We start from the raw sequence: 6000 nt of genomic DNA on the forward strand, positions 1-6000 counted from the left end.
AGCGTGCATATGAAGACATATTTGTTGTACAATGTATGAAATATTTGGTTGCGTAAAAGTAAGATATTGTAAGCCACCGGCTAAACTCCGATAATAAGTTGGATCGGGAAAGGGATCACCAGCTTTGGCATCAAGTGTTGAGTTAGTGTCAACAAGGGTGGTGTTCGGTTTACAACTCGACATGCCAGCACGCTCAATGATCTCCTTGGCGTATTTAGTTTGACTTAAGACTATACCTTGAGAATGATGTTGAACGATGATGCCAAGAAAATAACTTAGAGGTCCAAGATCCTTCATCGCAAATTCATGTGCTAGAAGCTCCGTAAGAGTATGTCGAAGATTACGAGATGAAGTGGTGAGGATGATATCATCGACATAGAGGAGTAAGTATGCAACATCATTACTTTGTCGATAAATAAATAATGAGTGATCCGACACACTATGCTTGAAATTGATAGTCCCGAAAAAATTAGCAAAATGTTGGTACCATGCCCGAGGGGATTGTTTAAGACCGTATAGGGATTTTTTAAGGAGACAAACGTGGTCGGGATGATTATTGTCGCGAAACCGCTATGGTTGATGCATATAAAATGTTTCGGAAAGGTTGCCATGTAAAAATGCATTTTTTACGTCGAGTTGATGTATTGACCATGATTTAGAAACGACAAGACTCAAGACAGTCTGTATAATAGTCGGTTTAACTACCGGGCTAAAAGTATTGTGATAGTCAACTCCAACCTGTTGTGAATGACCGTCTTCCACCAGTCGTGCTTTATAACGTTCAAAGGAGCCATCAGATTTAAATTAATGTATAAAAATCCACATAGATCGAATAATATGCATATCCGATGTTTTTGGTTGTAAAACCCAAGTCTTATTCTCAATTAGTGCATTAAACTCATCAGTCATAGCCTGTTTGCAATTTGGATTAGATAACGCATCGTTCAAATTACGTGGAAGCGGAAAAATAGTAGAAAGAGAAGAAAGGTTGAAGATGTGTTTAGGTTTAGAGATACCGGACATGCTTCGTGTATGTATGGTCCGAGATGGTTATGTCACGACGGGAGTAGAGGGAGGTTGGGAGGAATTCATGTTAGAAGGATTTTTGGAGCCTAGAGTGGTAGACATAGGGTTAGTTTGATCGGGAAATGGGGAAGCCGAGGCAGAAGAGTCACTGGTGGAGTTAGGGGTTGATGACGGTTAGGAGGGAAAGGAAGTGGGAAAAAGTAAAGAGGTATGTATAGGATCTGTGAGACAATTATAAGAGAATGGTGTTGTGGTGGGATTTTGTTTAAAAGGGAAAATATCTTCATTAATTAATACATGGCGAGACAAGATGATCTTGTTTTTTTGGATGTCAAAGCATTTATATCCGCGGTGGTGAGTAGGGTAGCCGACACACGGAGTGGAGCGCGGTTGTAATTTATTGATGTTGGTAGATGGAAACAATGGGTAACACAAACAACCAAAAATACGTAAATGTTTGTAAGAGGGAGCTCGTTTGTATAGTAGATGGGTAGGGGTGTGGTTGTTAAGTGTTTTTGTTGGAATGATATTTAAGAGGTAAGTTGCCATTTCAAGAGCATGGTGCCAAAACGAGGCTGGGACATTGGCGTGGGAGAGAAGTGTTTGAATTATATTATTAATGGCTCGAATTTTATGCTCATCTTACCCGTTTTGAGATAAGGTGAGAGGACAAGAGAAACGAAAAACCATTCCATTTGAGGAACAAAAGTTGTGAAAGGATTTGCTATTGTATTAAGTGCCATTATCACATTGAGAAGCTTTGATATTTGCGTAAAAATGAGTTTTGACAAAGCTACTAAAAGAGAGGAAAAGTCCATAAGAAATTTAGTTTGTTTAACAAATACACATGATTGACAAGAAAGAGAACGTAATAACGGTGCCCTCCGGAACTCAAAACCGGTGAGGTCCAAACGTCACTATAAATAATATCAAAAGGGGTAAAAGTAGTAGTCATAGAGTTAATAAATGGTAATTTAGTTTGTTTAACAAATACACATGATTGACAAAGAAAAGGAGATTTAGTACGATTACAAGAGATAGACTTATTTTTTCTAAGTAAACTTAAAATAACTACGCCGAGATGTCCTAAGCGATGATGCCAAATGTTTTGAGAAACTACGGAAAGAGCTTGAGGTTGTAGTTGTTGGATAACTGAGGATGAAAGCGGATATAAATCACTCTGGCTATTGCATCTCATGAGTCAGATCCTCGTTTGGTAATCCTTCACAGTAAAACCGAAAGGGTCAAATTCGATAGCTAAATTATTGTCAATAGATAAACGATGGACATAAATAAGATTTTTAATGAGAAAAGGGGAATAAAGAACGATTTTTTAGACGGATTGGAGGGTGAGGGGGTCAGAAGGATGTGTGCCCATATCCATATATTAGAATTTTGTGACCATTACCGACAATTATATTTTTATTTAATGCACGTAAATTTGAATAACACTTGAGCGTACCTTGGGAACCCGTCATATGAGATGTAGCACCGGTGTCAAAATACCAATTATCATCAGGTTGTTGTAGTGGAAGAGCATGCATGGCTTGAGTGAGATCGGTGGGTGAATATGTCGGGTAAGCTTGCTGTGGTTGGTTTTGCAGGTATGATGTGATCAATGACCTGGTAAGCTCTGCAATGTATTTTAAATAGAGTTTCCCAGGAGGTGTAATGTCCTTTTTCTATCTCTAAGGTAATAGGAATTATGTTTTTGATATTGGAAGTAGTAAGGGCTGGATGAATTTTGGATTCAGTAGCCATGGTAGAAGGAATGAGAGGAAAAGAAAAAGAAAAGAGGACGATAGAGGAGAAAAGAAACAGATAAGAAATGGATGGTAGAGTAAGTGAGAACCAAATTGCTCTAATACCATGAAAGAAGCTATTGTTCGTAATTAATTCTCTCATTATGTGAGTGGTATAAATAATACAAATAATGGTTTATGAAAGGAAACTATAATCTCACTAGGATTCTAAGAACTTGCTGTCATGTGCATATCTTTTTATCACATGATTATAATAATAGTATATCTAATATCTAATAGTTTTCTTTACAAATGATTTTTTTATTGTAATAACCAAATTGGTCATGACATCTACATAAAGGAAAAATAATGGAAGAAACATACACTCTATTTTGCACAAAAATAGGGTAAACATGGAATCTATTTAATAGAGTACACAAAATGAAACATATATTTTTCTGTAGGAAGTCATCTAATTCACATAAATAAAGAAGGTTATGGTTCAATCAAAGCAACATCTATAAAAAGTTTTAACTGAAAAATACTTTTATGGAATCCCCCATACAATCCTACATATCCACAATTTAGTAATGTTAGTAAACCATCCAGAAGTAAGTTCATATAAACAAACTGTTGTTGCGTAGCTCCTTTTTTAAACCTGTTTTTCCACTCCCATTTCCACAAAATAGAATTTTCTATTACTTTAATTTTGTCCAAAATAAGAAAGTTATTTTTTCTACATTAAGTAAATATAACTAGGGAAAAAGTTTTTTTCGAGTTGTATCACCCATCTACATATCATTTCAAAACGTTGTACCGGTGCCATTTCTAATTTTCCTTTTGAAGAGCTTTGGAAGATTAACACCAAATTCAATCATATCATCAAAAATATTATATATGTCAGACCAAAATCAAGACGTTCCTCACAAGTTATGGATAGTCTTGTAATTAGTTTAATTATCATACATTATACATACTTATAAACTAGCATTTTTTCTTGAATCTCATGCATTTGAAACCCCGTTTTTTAATTTCCTTAAACCACATTCATTTGAAACCCCAATTTTTAACTAATCCAACTCAAAAGTTTTCTTAATTATGATTTAAGACTCAAAAGTTTTATAACTTATATTATGTTTAATTAGTATTTAGTGAAAATTTTACTATAAAAATGCCAATCTTTTGGGAAGACATGCATACAAATCATACACAAATTTCAGAAAGAAAAAAACTTAAAGGTTTTTATGTTGGGTTGAGGTCTTATGACCACTTTTGGAGATATGCTATTATATTAGGGCTTTTAATTTGTAAGTTTGTTATACTAATTTGTTTTTATCAATGTTGTAAAAATCCCGATTAGGTCCCAATTAATCTCCGATTAATCCCTAGACGCTACTCGACCGATTAGAGAGCGCCTAACGATTAATCCATTCATACAAAATGACTGAAACAGTAGAACCCGATGAAATTTTAACATTTTGAAGAAGTTATATCTCAATAGAAACTATTTGAGGTATGATTAGTGTTGTATTTATCATATTAACCTATTTTGTTATGATATTAGTGGTATTTATGAACTTTTATATGATATTAGTCCTATTTAATATTTTAAAATCATACATATTAGCAATTAATGGTCCTCGATTAATCTCCGCCTAGCCAATTAATCCCTTAACCCCAGTCGACCGACTAGCTAACGTCCAGTGATTTTTACAACCTTGGTTTTTATATTTTATTCGTTTTTGGATTATTGTAATACAATCGTTGTATATTGTGGTTTAATCGTTAATATATTGATTATATGTTATATAAGATGATGTCGAAAATATTTAATTAAATATTTTAAATATGTTTTTTTTGTTTTGTAATTGTACCGTTTCAAAATGATAATTAATTAAAAGTCATACATATGTTATGCTTTCCATCTCTCTCTCTCCCTCCCTCTCTCTCTCTCTCTCTTTATATATATATATATATATATATATATATATATATATATATATATATATATATATATATATATATATATATATATATATATATACTATAATAGAGGTCAAAACACTTCAACCAAAATTCATTTAAAACCTAATATTTCAAATGCTTTTTAATAATAACTGTAAAAATTTCAATATGTGTTACTTAATTGATAAAATATTAATGTTTTGAAACTCATAACTCTTAAACTTATATCATTTAATTTGTTAGTTAACTAAAATAATTTTCCTACATAAATATAACATTTTTATGTCTGGTTACTCATACTTGCTTATGTAATTTGAAATCAAGGTGTACATAGAATGACTACTTCAATTTTACATAGGAATCGATATCACTAAAGAGGTATGTTGTGTTTAACTGATGGTAGGAGATCCACATATCCTTTTTAATTATTTATATTAATGCTTAGTAATATTTATTTTATATTTATATTCACCTTAATTTTTTAGGTACAAATTAAGGAAGAAGATTATCGGCACACCAACATAAAGTCAAACGTATGCCTTGCAAAATATGTAATTCAAATTAAATATCATATTTACTAATCGACTTATTATAAAACTCTTGATGACATTTATGTATAATGATATATTTTGTATGACTTCATTCTTAATTTTAATGTTTAATATTTGAAATCATATATGAAACATTGGATGTTTTGGTGTAATATAAATAGTTTAATACAAAATTTATTAGTTCAATATTGCTTATTAATAGTTCATTCAAAACAACTTATTTCTTATTTTATCCAAAAAAATATTATCAAACATAAGAAAAGTAGATTATATTAATGTTATACAAGAACTTATAATATATATTAGATATTATAAAAGTAAAAGTAAGTTTATAATGTATGAACTATATTAGATTGTATTAAAATATAAGTTGATGGAGTTTTATGTTATTTGATAATTCGGTTAATGCCCAAAACATGACTAAAAACGTAAATTTCAACATATTTATATTTTTTCTCATAATTATTTTAACCATTTAAATGCATTCTTACGCAACGCGTGAGGTTATGACTAGTGTTACATAATTTCATGAAATTTTATTGTCGTTAAATCAGTTTGTAACTTTTTGCGCTCAAGATGATATTAACAAGCTATTGAAAATCTCATTTCATGTTTACTATATAATAGCATGATAATTTATTGTCGCTACATCACTTTGTAGCTTTTTTATGTTTAACAGATAGATACCATTTGATACTGTTTAATATATATCAGTT

The 6000-nt window shown here is 31.5% G+C and overlaps 1 long non-coding RNA gene across 1 annotated transcript; it reads right to left on the reverse strand.

Annotated features, from left to right (window-relative positions):
- Positions 1-1971: 1971 nt before the first annotated feature.
- On the reverse strand, positions 1972-2951 carry LOC111877064 (uncharacterized). The gene is made up of 2 exons (XR_002845249.3): positions 2489-2951; positions 1972-2248 (listed from the first exon to the last, which is right to left on the reverse strand). It is a non-coding gene; the product is annotated as an uncharacterized LOC111877064 (long non-coding RNA).
- Positions 2952-6000: the final 3049 nt, after the last annotated feature.

The sequence above is a fragment of the Lactuca sativa genome, chromosome 3 (assembly GCF_002870075.4).
Source record: "Lactuca sativa cultivar Salinas chromosome 3, Lsat_Salinas_v11, whole genome shotgun sequence".
NCBI lineage: Eukaryota > Viridiplantae > Streptophyta > Magnoliopsida > Asterales > Asteraceae > Lactuca > Lactuca sativa.